The 22,941-nt window shown below is 43.0% G+C and overlaps 1 protein-coding gene across 3 annotated transcripts in view; it reads left to right on the forward strand.

Annotated features, from left to right (window-relative positions):
• LOC120022489 (RNA polymerase II subunit A C-terminal domain phosphatase-like) overlaps positions 1-22,941 on the forward strand; it is a 119,720-nt gene that overhangs the window by 95,848 nt on the left and 931 nt on the right. The gene's annotated exons all lie outside the window — the stretch shown is intronic.

Consider the following 22,941-nt stretch of genomic DNA (forward strand, 5'->3'; position numbering starts at 1 on the left):
TACAAATACTAAAAAGGAAGAAACGAAAATGCACAAAGAAAAACACTGCAAGTAATCTGACCTAGTTTCCAGTTCTCTTCTCTCTCTGTTCTAAACCAATGGTGCAGGAAACATTTTTATTTTTATCCTCTTAACCCTATCAGTCCCAAGAACCCAGCAAATAAGCTTTAGATTTATCTGACTTTCAGTTATTTGCATGTTCAGCCTTTATATTTAGCTTCACAATGAAGTGTTTTACCATTTTATTTTCAGGACAACCATGGCTACAATCTGACAGTTGCAAAACCTGATTTAAAAATGAATTTATATGAATGCTATAAATACAGAAATAGTTTTCTCAATGGGAAATGAATATCCAACTAGTCAGCGACAACTGTGTGGAGTTTTGAGTTTGTGACAGCAACTTTAAGCTTATTACAGTATTATAGACTGTCCTGGATTTCCAATGATCTATGTAGAATAAAACCTTACCTTCTAACAGCTCTTGTGTAGCTTGTGAGCGTCATATAGCAAAAGATGTTGCACGTGCGAGTTCGTGATCGTCTCAACTTGTCATAGACAGCTTGTAATAGTTTGTAGCTCAAACCATTCTAGATCTATAGATGTTTATTTTATGACCTGGCCCGGGCCCCTTCGGGATCCGCCCATGTCTCATAAACACCGCTCTAGCTCAGCCTACGTTAAACACACAAATTCACGTCCTAAATCATGCCGGCCCGATGGTGGGACTCATCGGGTTAATGTGATTCATCTGCCGGTTCAAATCCGGATCTCATGTGTGCCACAGGACTGTGTTGAATGTGTTAGCCCGCTAAGCCCTCAGGTGTCAGGCCAGGTTACTCATTACACATGTGTGATTCGCTGAACCACCTCCAGTAGACATGATTGGTCCACGTATCAAGGAAGGACGGTATGCGATTGTCCTTCCCCTACAGTCAGTGGGATCCTGCCATTAGTATGACTGGTGGCTCCATGGTTACTGTAGGGGAGGACTGTCTGATACCATGATGCAGAGTGTGTCAGAGAGACCATTAGGAATGACGCATCACACAGGGCCGAACAGGGCAATTAGTTGTCTGACGAAGTACATGAAGGGAGCGAGGTGGTGTTGGAGTAGGAGGGTGGTGGTGGTGGGAGTCATCATGTTCTTGGCTGAGTGGTGTTATAGGCTGGTGGTAGAAAGGTGGGTGGTTACCACTCCGACTGTACCTTCATTATCTCTACAAGTCAAGTCTTACGTCTGAGAATATACCGTTTTCCCATCGTCAACAGTCGTTCTGGTTTTCCCATGTTTACGTTCAGCTTTTTTGAAGTCCTCTTTGTAATCTGTGCAGCTTTCTGTTGAAGATGCATTATTTTGTCTTGTGCCAATTTCACCACCTGGGAGAGTTAATGAGTAGTTGAAGTTGAAAGAAACTCTTTCAAGTCGGGCGTCTGAGAAGGGGTACCAGGTATCTCTGTTAGTTCCTGTTCTCTCCGAGCTTTGAAGCAGCTGCTGACTTGGACACCAGGATAAAAGTTAATTTAAAAAACACACAACTCTGCAAGGTCTGTACGTCCTGCTGCTTTTTCTCCATCATCCTGGCTTGCTGGGCCTTTTTCTCTCATCTGCCGAGAGTTAAGATGAGAGCATTATTCTATGTCTTGTGGAATCTAATGTTTTCTGTCTCTGTTTGCTCTGCTACCCAGCATGCAGTCTGCTACAAGTGACAGGATAAGACTCCTAAGTATGTGTTCTGCTACAGGTCACAGGGTCAGACTAATAATGGTGCCGGAGGAGATGGCTGCTGTTTTACATGCTCCTAACCAATTGTGCTATTGTGTGGTTTCTTTCGTGTTATTTGTAATTTATTTTGTACATAATGTTTCGGCCACCGTCTTATGACCGAAAAGAGCTTCTGGATATCAGAACAAGTGGGTAACCCGTCTCTACCATCAGTCCTATTAGCCAACGTGCAATCGTTGGTTAATAAACTTGATGAGCTCCGATCAAGACTATCCTACCAACGGGACATTAAAAACTGTAATATTTTATGTTTTACCGAGTTGTGGCTGAACGATGACATGGATAACATACAGCTGGCGGGGTTTTCAGTCCATCGGCAAGATGGAACAGCTGCCTCCGGTAAGACAAGGGGTGGCGGTCTTTGTCTATTTGTCATTAACAGCTGGTGCATGAAAGCTAATATTAATTAAGTCTCGAGGTTTTGCTTGTCTAAGGTAGAGTATCTCATGATAAGCTGTAGACCACACTATTTATCAAGAGTTTTCAACTATATTTTTCAAATCTATTGATTTACCACCACTAACCGATGCCGGCACGAAGACCGCACTCAACGAGATGTATAAAGGCATAAGCAAACAAATAAATACTCGTCCAGAGATGGCACACGTAGTGGCCGGGGACTTTAATGCAGGGAAACTTAAATCCGTTTTACCTCATTTTTACCAGCATGTGTAACCAGAGGGGGGGAAAAACTCTGGACCAGATTTACTCCACACACAGACGCGTACGAAGCTCTCCCTCGCCCTCCATTTGGCAAATATGACCATAACTCTATCCTCCTGCTTACAAGCAAAAACTAAAGCAGGAAGTACCAGTCTCGTCGGATGTGGCAGGGCTTGCAAACTATTACAGACAACGAAGGGAAGCACAGCCACGAGCTACCCAGTGACACGAGCCTACAAGATGAGCTAAATTACTTCTATGCTCGCTTCGAGGCAAGCAACACCGACGCGTGCATGAGAGCCCCAGCTGTTCCGGACGACTGTGTGATCACTCTCCATAGCCGATGTGAGTAAGACCTTTAAACAGGTCAACATTCACAAGGCCGCAGGGCCAGCCGGATTACCAGGAAGTGTACTTCGAGCATACGCTGACCAACTGGCAAGTGTCTTCACTGACATTTTCAACCTGTCCCTGACCGAGTCTGTAATACCAACATGTTTCAAGCAGATGACCATAGTCCCTGTGCCCAAGAACACTAAGGTAACCTGCCTAAATGACTACCGACCCATAGCACTCAAGTCTGTAGCCATGAAGTGCTTTGAAAGGCTGGTCATGGCTCACATCAACACAATTACAACAACACACCTGCCACGCTGATCCTCAACACAGGGACCCCTCAGGGGTGCGTGCTCAGTCCCCTCCTGTACTCCCTGTTCACCCATGACTGCATGGCCAAGCACGATTACAACACCATCAAGTTTGCAGACAACACAACAGCCTGATCACTGACAACGATGAGACAGCCTATAGGGAGGAGGTCAGAGACCTGGCAGTGTGGTGCCAGGATAACAACCTCTCCCTCAACGTGATCAAGACAACGGAGATGATCGAGGACTACAGGAAAAGGATTCTCATTCTCATCAACGGGGCTGTAATGGAGCGGGTTGAGAGCTTCAAGTTCCTTGGTGCCACGTCACCAACGAACTGTCATGGTCCAAACACACCAAGACAGTCGTGAAGAGGGCCACGACAAAACCTATCCCCCCTCAGGAGACTGAAAAGATTTTGGCATGGGTCCTCAGATCCTCAAAAGGTTCTACAGCTGCATCATCAAGAGCATCCTGACTGGTTGCATGCCTGGTATGGCAGCTGTTCGGCCTCCGACCGCAAGGCACTACAGAGGGTAGTGCGTACGGCCCAGTACATCACTGGGGCTAAGCTTCCTGCGATCCAGGACCTCTATACCAGGCGATGTCAGAGGAAGGCCCAAAAAAAGACTCCAGCCACCCTAGTCATAGACTGTTCTCTCTGCTGCTGCACGGCAAGCAGTACCGGAGTGCAAAGTCTAGGTCCAAAAGGCCTAGACAGCTTCTACCCCCCAAGCCATAAGACTCCTGAACAGGAGGCTACCCGTACTATTTGCATTGCTGCTACTCTGTTTATCTATTTATAGTCACTTTACCTCTACGTACATATTACCTCAACTAACCTGTGCCCCCGCACATTGACTCTGTACCGGTACCCCCTGTATATAGCCTCGTTACTGTTATTTTATTGTTGCTCTTTAATTATTTGTTATTTTACTATTTTCTTTAATTTTTGTTTACTTCGGTTTATTTAGTAAATACTTTTTTAACACTTTTCTTAACTGCATTGTTGGTTAAGGGCTTGTAAGTAAGCATTTCACTGTAAGATCTACACCTGTTATATTCGGCGCATGTGACAAATAAGATTTGATTTGTCTGTGTACTAGTCTGCTGCTTTTCGAAAACTTCACAACTGCTCTCCGTCTGCTCTGCACTGTATCCTCCTATATAATAATGTCATACTGTGTTACCGCTCTATAGCCGCTCCATAGCTTTAGAAATTAATCTTGTTTTCTCTTTGAAGAAATTGAGTTGTTCCAGAGGTAGTGGTGGTTTGGTCTTTATCTCCAGACGAAGCTAGCGAATGGAATACTTATTTTCTTTATCTTTGATAATCCTGTTTATATTGATACTTTTATCCATGTGGTTTATCCCTCGATCCTCACCTCGTCTATATTTTGGTGGTGCCTCGTCATCCATTGATGCGTTTCCTTAGTAGTAGACGTGTGCTTATCTGTGCCCGTGTGGTGTCATTGAGGTGGCGTGGAGGATATGGTCCCACTTTTGGTTTAGTCTGGATTTTTCATCTGTAGGTGGTCTACAGATGGTCATATCTGTCTGTTGATAAGCAACTGCTTGCTATGGATACGGCTAGGGTAAGGGTTAAGTTAAGTGTTAGGATAAGGGTTTGGGTTATTCAGTAGGTAGTTGAAATGTTACTGATGGTGTGTAGAGCATCTACAGATGGACTATCCAAATTAAGTGTTACCTTACTTGGAGGCCTGTTGCCATTAGATAGCCTAATGAAACCTTATAACCTGATATTGTGGCCTGTAGAACCTTATGGCCTGTGATGTTGTGGCCAAGTGTGAACCCATTACAGCCATGTTAATAGCATCATTACAGAGCAGAATCAAACAGGCCCAGGTCAAAATGGCTTATTGAGTTACAGACCGGAGACAATAAAGAAGTATTAGTTTAATTACCCTCCATCTTGAAGCTGTGATTGGTCCTCAGGGAAGACTGATGCTCGTATTGGTCTGTCCTCAGGGAAGCAAGCGGAGTCGAGTGTGAAGTGAAACATCTGTGCTATTGAAAACAAACGACTTGAAAGCATGCGGCACGTGTTGCATTGAAATGGATTACGTTGTGTCCTGAGCTGTTGTCAGTGATGATGTTGCTCATAAAAGACACTGCTGAACGCGTAAATGTCTTTATTATGCCTGTAAAAAAAAAAAATACAAATAAGGTCATAGAACTGGTTGAGGGTCCAGTCAGATTCTGTTCCCCCATGGGATCTTGGTTAGAATGCTGATTGTTTGTGGCAGGCATCTAGCTTTGAATGAATGCTTCCTCTTCGTTTATAATGATAGACTCTTATCACACTGCAGATTTTAGACTATTCTATGAATCAATGGATGCTAATCTAAAAGCTAAACAAATTTAGCAATATTTCTACTTTATTTTCATAATCTCCAGCACCATCCCAACATCAACATATGTGAAAATGGTGTGTTTCTATGTTTTGTAGTAAAACATGAAGAGGAAGATTGGAAACACAGTGACATCAACCTATTTAGTAGACAATGCCTACTCATAATTGGTTAAAATCACATGATGCACACCGATGATGACATTGGAAACACATTATCTTCCTCAATATGTTTTACTACAAAACATAGAAACGAACCATTTTCGCGTATGTTGATGATGGGGTGGTGCTGGAGATGATTCATATAAAGTTTTTTTTTTTTTTTTTAAGTCAATTAAAATAGGCTATGCAGTAAGACCAGGGTAATACAGTAGTATACATTTGTGCTTCCATATTTTTGGAACATGAACTACATTACCTCCAGAGACCAAAATCCCCAAATCCAAAACTAATCTTTAATATGTTCAGGAAGATGTGAAGAGGCTGAGCTGATAAATGAATTGGCAAGGTTTGGCACGGTCAAACTCAATGAATAAATAATGAGTCATCAAGGATAAGGAAGCTGACTTGGTACTGAAACGTGTTAGACCTGCATCGAGGTACAGGTGCAATGATCTGTAAGCTGCTCTGACAGCTGATGTTTAAAGTTAGAGAGGGAGATATGAGTCTCCAGCTTCAGAGATTTTCGCAATTCGTTCCAGTCATTGGCCGCAGAGAACTGGAAGGAAAGGCAGTCAGAGCGGGAGTTGGCTTTGAGGATGATCAGTGAAATATACCTGCTGGAGCGCGTGCTACGGGTGGGTGCTACTATGGTGACCAGTGAGCTGAGATAAGGCGCCGCTTTACCTAGCAAAGACTTATAGATGACCTGGAACCAGTGGGTAATCAGCTGTTCATATGGGAACTGCTGGTGCACCGTGACAAGTTCTGTACTCTGCATTCTCTGTTTGCACTCGCAATACACCTTAGCAGAAGGAGAGCCCCCCTTCAATCTCTTTAGTGTACTTGAAAAGTTTCCATCTCTTTCTCCACTGCCTCAATGTATTAAGTCATGCCTCTTTCTTTTCCCCCTTTTTTCTGTCTCTCTCTCTCGCTATCACAACCACTCCGTCTCTCGCTCTCTCACTCTCTCTGCCTCAAAGCGGTGTGTAACTCTAAGCTGTCAGATGTGTTCTCAAGAACAGCTCAGAGCTGCTTCAAGTCTCTTCTGCCGTGTCAGGGCTTCCACCACACTTCTACTCTTTCTCTCTGTCTCTCTGTTGCTCTCTCTTCCCTCCATTCTCTCTCACACACACCCCTCTCCTTCTGTCCCATCACCACCTCTTCCTCTGTATTGCATAACCTGAATTTGCTTTGAGGAGACCGACACACCAAGAGAGGGAAAAAATAGATGTATTTTGTTTTATTTTGAGTTATTTAGCCTAGTCATTAGCATTTGGCGCCCACCTCTTCTCCTCAGGTGAACTGCACTACTCCTCCCTTCTCCCTTCTTCCCTCTCCCTTTTCTCCTGGTGTTTCCCTTTGGCGTTTCCCTAGGACACAGGACTCCCACAGAGCTGTTACAGCTCCTAACTAGTGGCTGCCCTGTCCTGCTCTTATCTGTGGGTAACGTTAACTCCCTGCTTTGGTTGAGTACTGCTGCATTTCCTGCAATGCAATGTCGTCGCCCCCCCACCTAGCTCTCCCAGACCCCCTGTAGCCTGTGTTATTGTTGTGTGATTAAAATACTGCTGCAGCATGCCAGCTTCTGCAATACCTTTCCCAGCCCAGTTCATCTGGTCTTATCCGCAGCCTGTAGGCTGTGTTATTGTTACCTGGACTGTCTGTGTGACTAAAATACACAGCTCTGAGACAGGATAGAGCGCTTCAGGTCATATTTATCCTTCCAATCCTGTTTTCTCTCATCAGTATGTGCCATTTACATCAGTTACCATCAGACTAATAACGTTGTGTGGAGCTGGAATGGCCTGGTGTGGCCCATGGCTGTTAGTTCACCATCACTAGGGCAGGTGGCTGGGGAGCATGTTCTATCCATGCCCTGAACATAATCACAGCATACACACACTCACTGCCTCCACAAACACACACTCACTGCCTCCGCAAACACACACACACGCTTATTAGTCACAGCGCGCACACACACTGCCTCAGGACACACAGCCTCGTCACAGCTCACAGATAATAGCATTAGGAAGTGATTTGAGATGCGCCTTGTGTAAAAAGAGAAAGCTGTTTGTCTTCTGTTCTGAATCATCCATGTGTGAAGCGGTCTCTGACTGTGTTTAATTAGATCAAACAGACCGTAATGTTATTGACATGTGGGACAGACCCAGGTTCACTAGATTACATTTAGATGAACGCACCAATCTCATTTTAAAGTTGACCTGAGCTTTTGATTACTTTTTTAAAAAGATAGCTTTCTCGACCTAACATTGGTAATTTAAAGATGCATGCAATGCAGACTGAGTTGTTAATAAATCTGTAAGTTACCATGGTAACAGCCAGTGACTATTTCTACTCAAGTGTTCATTTGACAGTCTGGTCCTGTGGTCTCTCTCCAATACAGAAGCTTTGTATGTTGAACTCAAGGAAATGTAAGGAACCCATTTTGTGTCCCTATTAGGCCCTGCTACTATTACATTGCGTAGTGATTTCTAGGAGTTGTATAGTGTTGTTTCTCTCTCTGTCTCGTCCTTCTCTAGCTGAGTGGTTCAGAAGCACATTAGTGGTGCTCTGTCATTGGCTGATCTCAGAGGTTATAATGAGGAAATGCAAATGAAGGAGCTATTTCAGAGGGTTCCATCATCTTCATGTTCTAACAGAGTCTAGCAGTGCCTGGGAGGAATAATGAGAAAGTCTCCATTTAGAGAGTTAGGTAACCCTGCTGCAGCAGAGCAGGTTGTGGGACTGGACAGGCATACACAGGAGAGTGACAAGTAAACCGATCTATCCTCCATCTTTTCTCTCCATTCTTTCTCCCCCGCCCCCCTCTTGCTCTGGAGTTTGCTCTCTCTCTCTCTCTCTCTCTCTCTCTCTCCTTCTCCGCTCCTCCCCCCTTTCCCTCCATCTCTCTCGCCCTCTCTATCTTAATAGAAACCCAGGGGTCTCTTTTTAATAGAATCATGCTGATTGGTCATCTCCCTAAATTGATATACTCTGTAACATTTGGATATAGAACTGGCATTATTCTCTGTGTTCAACTGAATTGAACTCTGATGGGCTCTGTCCCTCCCTCTGCCTGGACTGAATCCTCAGAGGAAACAGACTTTAGCCCCTGACCTTTCTGTGCAGACCTTCAGATGAATAGATTACTGGAGCTTTAACCATAGCCAAGCCACCATTACTCAATACGTAGCAGGTTGTTAGAGAGCGGAATACCACAGTGTTTGGGCTAGTTAAGGAGTACTTTAAGGGCAGAGCCCCGAGCCCCTTGCTAATTTGAGATGCTGATGATGAGAAAGGGATAGGGAGGAAAAGGAGAGGAGGAATTGGGGAAGGGAGAGAAAGATGAACAGTAGGTAGAACATATTAAATTGTCTAATGAAACAAAGTAGTTTCCTGATTTAAAAAAAACCTGTTTAATTAATGGGGAGTTGGTTTTAAAGGGTGAGGTGTTGCTTGAGTGTGTGTGTTGGAATAATAGCCATGGTGCTTGTGTCTGAGATGGGTGGTAATCATGTGGAGAGGAGAGCAGTAAAGGAACTCCCCCTGCTGCTGATATTTACACAGTGGCTTCGGAAAGTATTCAGACCCCTTGACTTTTTCCTCGTTTTGTTAGGTTACAGCATTATTCAAAAAATTTTGCTAATTTATATTTTTTTAAACCATGAAATATCACATTTACATAAGTATTCAGACCCTTTACTCAGTACTTTGTTGAACCACCTTTGGCAGCGATTAGTCTCGAGTCTTCTTGGGTATGACGCTACAAGCTTGGCACACCTGTATTTGGGGAGTTTCTCCCATTCTTCTCTGCAGATCTTCTCAAGCTCTATCAGGTTGGATGGGGAGTGTCGCTGCACAGCTATTTTCAGGTTTCTCCAGAGATGTTCGATCGGGTTCAAGTCTGGCCTCTGGCTGGGCTATTCAAGGACAATCAGACACTTGTCCCAAAGCCACTCCTGCGTTATCTTGGCTGTGTGCTTAGGGTCGTTGTCCTGTTAGAAAGTGAACCTCAGTCTGAAAACCTGCTCCAGAGCGATCAGGACTTCATCAAGGATCTCTCTGTTCCGTTCATCTTTCCCTCGATCCTGACTAGTCTCCCAGTCGCTGCTGCTGAAAAACATCCCAACAGCATGATGCTGCCACCACCACGTTTCACTGTAGGGATGGTGCCAGGTGTCTTCCAGATGTGACGCTTGGCATTCAGGCCAAATAGTTTAATCTTGTTTTCATCAGACCAGAGAATCTTGTTTTTCATGGTCTGAGAGTCTTTAGGTGCCTTTTGGCAAACTCCAAGCGGGCTGCCGTTCCTTTTACTGAGGAGTGGCTGCAGTCTGGCCACTCTACCATAAAGGCATGATTGGTGGAGTGCTGCAGAGATGGTTGTCCTTCTGGAAGGTTCTCCCATCTCCACAGGGGAGTTCTAGAGCTCTGTCAGAGTGACAATCGGGTTCTTGGTGGTCACCTCCCTGACCAAGGCCCTTCTCCCCCGATTGCTCAGTTTGGCTGGGCGGCCAGCTCTAGGAATAGTCTTGGTGGTTCCAAACTTTTTCCATTTAAGCATGATGGAGGCCACTGTGTTCTTAGGACCTTCAATGCTGCAGAAATGTTTTGGTTCCCTTCCCCAGATCTGCCTTTGGCACAATCCTTTCTCGGAGGTCTACAGTCAATTCCTTTGACCTAATGGCTTGGTTTTTGCTCTGACATGCACTGTCAATTGTGCCTTTCCAAATCATGTCCAATGAGTTGAATTTACCACAGGTGGACTCCTTTCAATTTGTAGAAATATCTCAAAGATGATCAATCTAAACAGGATGCACCTGAGCTCAATTTCAAGTCTCATAGCAAAGGGTCTGAATACTTATGGAAATAAGGTCTTTTATTTGTAAGAGAAGAAAAAAAAGTATTAGAAAAGGCTGTTTTCGCTTTGTCATTATGGGGTGTTCTGTGTAGATTGAAGATTTGATTTTATCAATTTTAGATTAAGGCTGTAACTAGTGATGCACCGATATGACATTTTTGGACGATACTGATATCTGATATTTTCTTTTCCGGGAAAAAACGATACCGATATTTAAAATTTTAGCAGCCTTGTAAGTGTTCTAGTACAGTTAAATAGTTAACACACACACATGGATGCAGCGGTCTAAGGCACGGCATCTCAGTGCATGAGGCGCCCTGGTTCGAATCCAAGCTGTATCACATCCGGCTGTGATTGGGAGTCCCATAGGGCGGCGCACAATTGGCCCAGCGTCGTCTGGGTTTAGCCGGGGTAGGCCGTCATTAGAAATAAGAATTTGTTCTTAACTTACTTGCCAAGTTAAATAAAGGTTACACACACACACACACACCACACGGACCAAGTTATTTTGTTGGCATTTACATATGTCCCCGTTACCAGTAAAACATAATCAAAACCTATTTCTTTCACTTACTTGCTGTGCTGTTTCGTTGTTCAGTCGTTTCATTCTCAACCAGGATTTCTATGGAATGCCGTTTGGGTCTTTGCGTGTCAAAAAATAAAACAATGACCAGTAGATAACACTATTTGACATGTCAGATTAGCTTGTTGACCAATCAGGACCTGAATATGACTGCACGTCACATAATAATTGAACGCGTTCATTAATTTTTTACGTAGTTATTGCACATTGATTACATTATCACTTGTATTTCATGTCACAACGAATCATCGATGCATATGCTATGATGCTGGTAAAGTTGTCTCACGCACCTACAATGTTGGTCATAAAAAAAGCTACCTAGCTCATGGATAAGAACAATGTTCTTCCCCAAAAACAGCAAAACTACAATCTTTTTTAGTAGCTTAAGTTAGATGTCATCGTCTAAAATAACCCTAATTTATAAGACAGTTCTTATTTGGTTAATGGTGGTGAGATCCATCTATGTGAAGCTAGCCACAATAAGGATTGGCCACAATAGTGGACTTTGCAGTTAGCCTTCAAAATAAAAGTATGGCATAATTATACTCTTTGTATTCATTTGCATCACTGTTAATGACATACTTTTATTTTGAAGGCAACCGCAAATTCCGCTATTGTGCCTAATTCTTATTGTGGCTAGCTTCACAACACATAACCAAGTCCGGTCGAGGCTCACTAGCCAGATGAAGCTAGTTGGCTGCTTATAACATTAGCTTTGGACAACAGGGTTAAGTAGCTGTCTAGCTATTTATTTTCATGAACTGAAGTTCAATTTCAATATGTGAACAACAAGTGGCAACCTAGCTAACACTTACTCACAAGGATTCCTAAATCATTGCAAAGAATAATGAAAATGACTGCAGTTTCTACTGGTCATTGTTTTCAAGCTGGTTGTATTGGTGCTAGTTAGGTAACAAGCTAAAGCTAGCTACCCCAGAAGTTGCGGTCGAACAAATTATGCTTTATTACCAGCGCGGTATTGTAAACACATCGTTCGTGGCCGGTGTTTGCTTGTTTGCAGACTTTTTTGTACAGCTTTGACAGTGCTACTGTACCTTTTTTGACACACAAAGACCCAAACGGCATTGCATAGTATGTATGTCTTGAAGCTAATAGCAGTGACGCTATTACTGTGTAACTCCAGTACGGCAACATCTGAAAAATAGCGCACTTGGTAGTGTGTGTACTGGTGCTCGACCAGTCGGTGAAAGCCAACATCACCCACGACAGAGAACGGTTGATTGTCAATGAATTCCATTACCTTGGCTTTAATGGATTTCGCCTTTTGAGTTGTCTCGCTGAAATGTTCTTACTCTTTCAAATAACTGCTCGACTTGTTGACTGCTCGATCCACACAGCAGACATTGTGGGCTAAGTTATGAATGCTGTGTGGCATGTGTAGCTCAACATTTTACATGGCGTCATTGTGGCATGTACCTTCGTTATATAAACTCAGCGGAAAAAGAAACGTCCTCTCACTGTGAACTGCGTTTATTTTCAGCAAACTTAACATGTGAAAATATTTGTATGAACATAACAAGATTCAACAACTGAGATATAAACTGAACAACTGGGACATAAACTGAACAAGTTCCACAGACATGTGACTAACAGAAATGGAATAATGTGTCCCTGAACAAAGAGGGGGTCAAAATCAAAAGTAACTGTCAGTATCTGGTGTGGCCACCAGCTGCATTAAGTACTGCAGTGCATTTCCTCCTCATGGACTGCACCAGATTTGCCAGTTCTTGCTGTGAGATGTTACCCCACTCTTCCACCAAGGCACCTGCAAGTTCCCGGACATTTCTGGGGGGAATGGCCCTCACCCTCCGATCCAACAGGTCCAAAACGTGCTCAATGGGATTGAGATCCGGGCTCTTCGCTGGCCATGGCAGAACACTGACATTCCTGTCTCGCAAGAAATCACGCACAGAACGAGCAGTATGGCTGGTGGCATTGTCATGCTGGAGGGTCATGTCAGGATGAGTTGTAGAGCACTTTTTGACAGTCCTGTCTGGTCCAGCGACGGTGGGTTTGTGGCCCTAGGCGACGTTGTTGTCTGGTGAGGACCTGCCTTACAACAGGCCTACAAGCCCTCAGTCCAGCCTCTGTCCGCAATAGGCTGAGAGTCTGAGCACTGATGGAGGGATTGTGCGTTCCTGGTTTAACTCGGGCAGTTGTTGCTACCATCCTGTACCTGTCCCGCAGGTGTGATGTTCGGATGTACCGATCCTGTGCTGGTGTTACACGTTGTCTGCCACTGCGAGGACGATCAGCTGTTAGTCCTGTCTCCCTGTAGTGCTGTCTTAGGCGTCTCACAGTATGGATATTGCAATGTATTGCCCTGGCCACATCTGCAGTCCTCATGCCTCCTTGCAGCATGCCTAAGGCACGTTCATGCAGATGAGCGGGGACCCTGGGCATCTTTCTTTTGGTGTTTTTCAGTCAGTAGAAAGGCCTCTTTAGTGTCTTAAAGAGGCAGTCATAACTGTGACCACAGTCATAACTGTGACCTTAATTGCCTACCATCTGTAAACTGTTAGTGTCTTAACGACCGTTCCACAGGTGCATGTTCATTGTTTATTGTTCATTGAACAAGCATGGGCAACAGTGTTTAAACCCTTTACAATGACGATCTGTGAAGTTATTTGGATTTTTACAAATTATCTTTGAAAGACAGGGTCCTGAAAAAGGGATGTTTCTTTTGTTGCTGAGTTTAGGTATGCACTTTGCATCGGTATTGCACATCAGTGTTGAACTAGACATCGGCCGATACCGATGTTGGCATTGTTAGCTAACATCGTACGATTCCGATATGTTCACCGAGATATTGTGCATCCGTAGCTGCAACATAACAAAATGTGGAAAAAGTTAAGGAGTCTGAATACTTTCCGACGGCACTGTATACACACACACACACACACACACACCCAGACTCCCCCCTGAGTCTGCCTATTAATGTCTGAAGGTAGAGTGGTTACACAAATGAACACACACACATTTCGCTGTCAGCAGCCAGCCTTCACTGATGGGATCAGTTTGATTACCCTACTGCTCAGATGACAGCCTGCTGAGATGGCCCTGTTTTGATAAGATGACAATAATAAAACCTCATCTAACTGCTGTGATAAAACAACTATAATACTAGACTTCATTAAACTCTGTTCACCACATGATCTTACTATTACACCTAATATTTGTTCTATAGTTGCAAATCGAACAGCGTGGTGCCAGTAAGTCATTCAGTAGGAAGCTAGACAATACTATTCAAGTAGGAAGCTAGACAAGACTTCCACACCATTAGGCAACACCTATAGTGATTGAGGTTGAGTTTAGAGAGACAGTAACTTTTTACACAGCAGGCATACTATACTGCCATTTGATGAGCTTTTCCTTCTCTAATGTTAGATGACCTGTGCATCAGATTCCTCTACTGTGTTATCAACCTAAATAAATACCATTTAAAAACTACTGCAACAACTAGTTTCTTTTTTCTTGTAATAAAAACATCAGAATGTAATACATTTTATAGATTGTATTTGTAGATTTGATTATTAGTAGTAAGTAATAGAAACCAGTAACGGCTTCTTTTCACAAAGCAAGAAGAATATCAACCCTCAAGCGCGCACAGTCAAATCATTTGCCGTAAACATAATCACCAACACTTGATAAATAATGCAAAACACAAATGTAAAGATGAATTGTATAAAGAAACCTTTGTGGAAATATATCCTTGAAATTATATAGAAAGAAGAGTCAATTATAGATGTACAACAGTTGGTTTTATATGCATGTACAGTAGCCTATTGATCCGTTTTGTATTTGCCTACTCTTCAGGCCTAAAATATGTTTTTGTTTCTCTCGCAATGAAAACACCACAATGTAATACATTTGATAAATGTTAATTGTAGATTTGATTAGTTGTAGGGTAGTTGGGCCGTAACCCTGGTATAAGGTATATATGGTAATCTGGAAAAAGCCTGGGGATGTTTTTTGTTTTTTTAAGTAAATACCTGCAGTCAACTTCTGCAATACGTTAGGAGATAAAGTCAATTGCATTCTTGATTTCACCTGTCACATAATTTTTCATTATGAAGCTTTCCGGTAGTCCCCAGTAGAGGTCGACTGATTAATCGGAATGGCTGAGTAATTAGGGCCGATTTCAAGTTTTCATAACAATCGGAAATCGGTATTTTTGGACACCGATTTATTTATATACAGTGGGGAGAACAAGTATTTGATACACTGCCGATTTTGCAGGATTTCGTACTTACAAAGCATGTAGAGGTCTGTAATTTGTATCATAGGTACACTTCAACTGTGAGAGACGGAATCTAACACACAAATCCAGAAAATCACATTGTATGATTTTTAAGTAATTAATTTGGATTTTATTGCATGACATAAGTATTTGATCACCTACCAACCAGTAAGAATTCTGGCTCTCACAGACCTGTTAGTTTTTCTTTAAGAAGCCCTCCTGTTCTCCACTCATTACCTGTATTAACTGCACCTGTTTGAACTCGTTACCTGTATAAAAGACACCTGTCCACACACTCAATCAAACAGACTCCAACCTCTCCACAATGGCCAAGACCAGAGAGCTGTGTAAGGACATCAGGGATAAAATTGTAGACCTGCACAAGGCTGGGATGGGCTACAGGACAATAGGCAAGCAGCTTGGTGAGAAGGCAACAACTGTTGGCGCAATTATTAGAAAATGGAAGAAGTTCAAGATGAAGGTAAATCACCCTCGGTCTGGGGCTCCATGCAAGATATCACCTCGTGGGGCATCAATGATCATGAGGAAGGTGATTGATCAGCCCAGAACTACACGGCAGGACCTGGTCAATGACCTGAAGAGAGCTGGGACTACAGTCTCAAAGAAAACCATTAGTAACACACTACGCCGTCATGGATTAAAATCCTGCAGGGCACGCAAGGTCCCCCTGCTCAAGCCAGCGCATGTCCAGGCCCGTCTGAAGTTTGCCAATGACCATCTGGATAATCCAGAGGAGGAATGGGAGAAGGTCATGTGGTCTGATGAGACAAAAATAGAGCTTTTTGGTCTAAACTCCACTCGCCGTGTTTGGAGGAAGAAGAAGGATGAGTACAACCCCAAGAACACCATCCCAACCGTGAAGCATGGAGGTGGAAACATCATTCTTTGGGGATGCTTTTCTGCAAAGGGGACAGGACGACTGCACCGTATTGAGGGGAGGATGGATGGGGCCATGTATCGTGAGATCTTGGCCAACAACCTCCTTCCCTCAGTAAGAGCATTGAAGATGGGTCGTGGCTGGGTCTTCCAGCATGACAACGACCCGAAACACACAGCCAGGGCAACTAAGGAGTGGCTCCATAAAAAGCATCTCAAGGTCCTGGAGTGGCCTAGCCAGTCTCCAGACCTGAACCTAATAGAAAATCTTTGGAGGGAGCTGAAAGTCCGTATTGCCCAGCGACAGCCCCGAAACCTGAAGGATCTGGAGAAGGTCTGTATGGATGAGTGGGCCAAAATCCCTGCTGCGGTGTGTGCAAAACTGGTCAAGAACTACAGGAAACGTATAATCTCTGTAATTGCTTTTCTAATGTATCAAATACTTATGTCATGCAATAAAATGCAAATTAATTACTTAAAAATCATACAATGTGATTTTCTGGATTTTTTTTTTTAGATTCCGTCTCTCACAGTTGAACTGTACCTAATGATAAAAATGACAGACCTCTACATGCTTTGTAAGTAGGAAAACCTGCGAAATCGGCAGTGTATCAAATACTTGTTCTCCCCACTGTATATATATTATTATTTTTTTACACCTTTATTTAACTAGGCAAGTCAGTTAAGAACACATTCTTATTTTCAATGACGGCCTAGGAACGGTGGGTTAACTGCCTTGTTCAGGGGCAGAACGACAGATTTTTACCTTGTCAGCTCGGGATTCGTTTTTGCAACCTTCCGGTTACTAGTCCAACGCTCTAACCACCTGCCTTACATTGCACTCCACGAGGAGCCTGCGTGGCAGGCTGACTACCTGTTATGCGAGGGCAGCAAGAAGCCAAGGTAAGTTGCTAGCTAGCATTAAACTTATAAAAAACAATCAATCTTCACATGATCACTAGTTAACGACACATGGTTGATATTACTAGTTTATCTAGCGTGTCCTGTCGATTATAATCGATGCGGTGCCTGTTAATTTCTCATCGAATAACAGCCTACTTTGCCAAACGGGTGATGATTTAGCACTGTTGTTGCACCAAACCTAACCATAAACATCAACGCCTTTCTTTAAAATCAATACACAAGTATATATTTTTAAACCTGCATATTTAGTTAATATTGCTAACATGAATTTCTTATAATTAGGGAAATTGTGTCACTTCTCTTGCGTTCCGTGCAAGCAGTCAGGGTATATGCAGCAGTTTGGGCCACCTGGCTCGTTGCGAACTGTATGAAGTCCATTTACTCCTAACAAAGACCGTAATTAATTTGCCAGAATTGTACATAATTATGACATAACATTGAAGGTTGTACAATGTAACAGCAATATTTAGACTTAGGGATGCCACCCGTTAGATAAAATACGGAACGGTTCCATATTTCACTGAAAGAATAAACGTTTTGTTTTCGAAATTATCGTTTCCGGATTCAACCATATTAATGACGAAAGGCTCGTATTTCTGTGTGTTATTATGTTATAATTTAGTCTATGATTTGGTAGAGCAGTCTGACTGAGCGATGGTAGGCAGCAGCAGGCTCGTACGCATTCATTCAAACAGCACTTTTGTGCTTTTTGCCAGCAGCTCTTCGCAATGCTTCAAGCATTGAGCTGTTTATGACTTCAAGCCTATCAACTCCTGAGATTAGGCTAGTGTAACCGATGTGAAATGGCTAGCTAGTTAGCGGGGTGCGCGCTAATAGCGTTTCAATCGGTGACGTCACTCGCTCTGAGACTTGGAGTAGTTGTTCCCCTTGCGCTGCAAGGGCCGCAGCTTTTGTGGAGCGATGGGTAACGATGCTTCGAGGGTGGCTGTTGTCGATGTGTTCCTGGTTCGAGCCCGGGTAAGGGCGAGGAGAGGGACGGAAGCTATACTGTTACACTGGCAATACTAAAGTGCCGATAAGAACATCCAATAGTCAAAGGTATATGAAATACAAATCGTATAGAGAGAGAGAGTCCTATAATTCCTATAACAACTACAACCTAAAACTTCTTACCTGGGAATATTGAACTCATGTTAAAAGGAACCACCAGCTTTCATATGTTCTCATGTTCTGAGCAAGGAACTTAAACGTTAGCTTTTTTACATGGCACATTTGGCACTTTTACTTTCTTCAACACTTTGTTTTTGCATTATTTAAACCAAATTGAACATGTTTCATTTATTTGAGGCTAAATTGATTTTACTGATGTATTATATTAAGTTAAAATACGTGTTCATTCAATATTGTTGTAATTGTCATTATTACAAATACATTCTTAAAAAATCTGCAGATTTAATCGGGAATCGGCGTTGATCGGTCGACCATAATTGGTCGACCTCTAGTCCCCAGTCACTTTTAAATAGAGCTTGTTTACAAACACACAATGACGAGTCCAGAGCCTTTTGAGTTAGTCAAATTATCTAATTTCAGTATGGAATTCACAACTAAATGTTTGCCACCTAGATATGACTATTAAGTTAACTGTCCAGTGAAATAACAGTCAAATGCTCTGCAGTTGTACATTTGTTTTGCTAATTTAGTAGTTGACTATCTAGCTAAGTGGTTAGCTTTTTCCAAAATCAAGCATTCGCTTGGTAACAGCAGAGATTCCACTCCTGGATCAAGAGCCTTGCTGGCTAATATTTGTTTCGTGCGTACCGCAAACTGTGAGTAGTATTTTTGAGTTACTTGTACAGTTTAGGTCAGACAATGTATAAAATATTTGTGACGTGCTGGTTATCATTTAGTTAGCATTCTCTATGGGATTTTACATGTATTTGTTAGCATTGCTAACCTTCCTATTACAGACTGTCAGACTGCCATAAATGGCAATGGGGTCTATAACTGATTCAAGTATTTTAAGCCCGATCCTAATTGGGATATCGAAGTTATTGTTCCTTTTGATGGCGTAGAAGGCCATCATACCGTCATATCTCTAATGAATAGTTGAGTGTCAACATAATGGCAACTGAGATCTTTTATAGCAAAGATCCACCCCTCTCAACTTACATGATGAACCACAGATCTCAGGAACTCTTCACAAAGGGCCTTTCTACTTGAGAAAGGAGTATCCCATAGCCAGATAGCATTAGCTATAAATTATCGTTCAGTTTGGTCTCTAAGACGAGGTTCTAATCTCGTTCCTGGTACTTCATAGTACCAAAACATTACCTCATCCAAGGCATACCTCAATTGTCAACTCTATATTCTCCCATCTCAAGTAAACCCCCTCTTCTCCCCACTCCTGGACAAGCTCACTGAGGGGAGTGACTTGCGCACAGACATTGTGGAGCCAAGAGATAATTGGTTCCCCCTTAATCACGCCATCCCTTCACATGGTTTAACAGATACATTCACATATGAAGACAATGTTCCATTCTGTCCTCTCCCTTCTCTGGGCCCCAAGTGACTTTTCCCTAGCTGAGAAGGGAAAAGTGCAACTGCCAACAGTATAGTCCAAAAGGAGACATTCTAATGACAAGTATCTCACATAAGCATATTATGTAAATAAAACATCTTATTTATCTATGTTACCCAACTAATTCTGATTCATCCTCCACAGTTGTTACATTACTGCCTTATTCTGAAATGTATGAAATATTTTTTTTTTTTATCAATCTACACCCAGTACCCCATAATGACAAAGCAAAAACAGGTTTTTAGCTAATTTATATAAAATATAAAACTTAAATGAATAAAATGTTATTAGTCACATGTGCCAAATACAACCTTACAGTAAAATGCTTACTTACAAGCCCCTAATCAACAATGCACTTTAAAAAAATATGAATAAGAATACGAAATAAAAGTAACAAGTAGTTAAAGAGCAGCAGTAAAATAACAGTAGTGGGACTATATACAGGGGGTACCGGTTAATATGTACATATAGGTAGAGTTATTAAAGTAACTATGCATAGATAATAACAGGAGTAGCAGCGTCATAAAACAGAGGAGGGGGGGGGGGGGGGGGGCAATGCAAATAGTCTGGGTAGCCATTTGATTAGATGTTCAAGTGTCTTATGGCTTGGGGGTAGAAGCCTCTTGGACCTAGACTTGGCTCTCCGGTACCGCTTGCCGTGCGGTAGCAGAGAGAACAATCTATTACTAGGGTGGCTGTGGAGTCTTTGACAATTTCTAGGGCCTTCCTCTGACACTGCCTGGTATAGAAGTCCTGGATGGCAGGAAGCTTAGCCCCAGTGATGTACTGGGCCGTACGCACTACCCTCTGTAGTGCCTTTAGTTCAGAGGCTGAACAGATGCCATACCAGGCAGTGATGCAACCAGTCAGGATGCTCTCGATGATGCAGCTGTAGAACATTTTGAGGATCTGAGGACCCATGCCAAATCTTTTCAGACTGCTGAGAGGGAATAGGTTTTGTCGTGCCCTCTTCACGACTGTCTTGGTGTGCTTGGACCATGTTAGTTTGTTGATGATGTGGACACCAATGAACTTCAAGCTCTCAACCTGCTCCACTACAGCCCCGTCGATGAGAATGGGGGCGTGTTCGGCCCTCCTTTTCCTGTATATCAAATTTACATAAGTATTCAGACCCTTTATTCAGTACTTTTGTTAAAGCACTTTTGGCAGCGATTACAGCATTGTCTTCTTGGGTATGACGCTACAAGCTTGGCACACCTGTATTTGGGGAGTTTCTACCATTCTTCTCTGCAGATCCTCTCAAGCTCTGTCAGGTTGGATGAGGAGCGTTGCTGCACAGCTATTTTCAGGTCTCTCCAGAGATGTTCGATTGGGTTCAAGTCCGGGCTCTGGCTGAGCCACTCAAGGACATTCAGAGACTTGTCCCGAAGCCACTCCTGCGTTGTCTTGGCTGTGTGCTTAGGGTCGTTGTCTTGTTGGAAGGTGAACCTTCGCCCCCAGTCTGAAGTCCTGAGCCCTCTGGAGCAGGTTTTCATCTAGGATCTCTCTGTACTTTGCTCTGGTCATCTTTTCCTCTACCCTGACTAGTCTCCCAGTCCCTACCGCTGAAAAACATCCCCACAGCATGATGCTGCCACCACCATGCTTCATCATAGGGATGGTGCCAGGTTTCCTCCAGACGAGACGCTTGGCATTCATGTACGTTTTACTTAGGAGTGGCGTCCGCCTGGCCGCTCTACCATCAAGGCCTGATTGGTGGAGTGCTGCAGAGATGGTTGTCCTTCTGGAAGGTTCTCCCATTTGTCATTGTTTAAAATGTTCTTGTCTGCTTGAAATGTTTAGATTTGATAGGGAAGCTGAAAGGCCAAATAAACTATTTAAGGCTTTCTACTGCCAAGTTAACATCTTCACTATAACAGTGAAATGTTTTGTCCAGGAAGTTGAGATTGAATTTGTTGTTACCTAATTGTCTTTTGGTAAGTTTCTACACTACTTTCCTTCCATCTATAGCATTTCTTAATGTTGTGCAGTTCCTTTGGCGTTGATGCCTCATGGTTGAGTATTGCTTCATTCAAGTAGACTGTGATTTTGCTGTGATCTGATAGGGGTGTCAGTGGGCTGACTGTGAACACTGAGAGACTTTGGGTTGAGGTCAGTGATAAAGTAATTGACAGTACTACTGCCAGTGGATGAGCTATAGGTGTACCTACCATAGGAGTCTCCTCAAAGCCCACCATTGACTATGTACAGAGCTGCAGGAGTTGTGACCCGTTTTTGTTGGTTGTGTCTATAGGGGCATATTTGGGAAGGAGTACTGTCACCTCCAGGTTGGTGTCCCCCTGTGTGCTGAAGAAGTATCAGGTTCTTGTCCAGTTCTGGCATTTAGGTCGCCACAGACTAGTACATGTCCCTGGGCCTGGAAGTGGTTGCTCCCCCTCTAGGATGGAGAAGCTGTCATCGTTAAAGTAACATGAACATGAAGACATTTTTCTCTGAGATCATTTACTTCTTAATTTCGAGCCAAATGGACCTGTTTTGACTAATTTAATAGAGTGGGTTAGGTCTGCTCTATACCAAATTAGCATACCCCCTGAGTACCTTCCCTGTTTCACACCTGGTAGTTTGGTGGATGGGACTACCAGCTCTCTGTAACCTAGAGGGCAGCCAGTGTGTCCGTCTCCTCGATACCATGTTTTTTGTGGGATGACAATGTCTGTATTTCCAATTTCTTTGATGAAGTCTATGTTCCTGCTTTTTAGGCCAAAGGCAGATGACCTCAGACCTTGTATATTCCAGGGTGAGATAGTAAAAGCTTTGTGTTCCATATTGTCTAGTGTTCTTTCTCTCTTTCTGTATCACACACAGAGTGCTCTGTATGTGTGACTTTCTGTTACGGACTCTCTTTTTCTCTCTCTCCTTTGTTCTCTGTCTGTCATCACCACAGCCCAGTTTGGTTCTTATAACATAACCGAGGCTTCACATCTCCTAGCAGTTGTCTTTTTCTTTCTTAGCCTATTGTGAATGGCGTCGGCTGGGGGATAATGGAACCACGGTAGCAGTAACTAGACAGCTCCAGTAGAATAAAACTAGCTCCAGAGAAGAGAAGAGTCCTACTCTCTCATTACATCAGACGTGTTACTGTTAGAGCAGTCTTATGTGGATCGATGCAAATTATTAATATAGCGATGAGTCCTTTTCATGTTGGAAAGGGAGCTATGCGGTTTGGTACATCAGTAACTCCCTGTTCTGTCTGAATATTGTTGCGATAAGATCTTGCATGCAATAG

The sequence above is a fragment of the Salvelinus namaycush genome, chromosome 27, assembly GCF_016432855.1.
Source record: "Salvelinus namaycush isolate Seneca chromosome 27, SaNama_1.0, whole genome shotgun sequence".
Classification (NCBI taxonomy): Eukaryota; Metazoa; Chordata; class Actinopteri; order Salmoniformes; family Salmonidae; genus Salvelinus; species Salvelinus namaycush.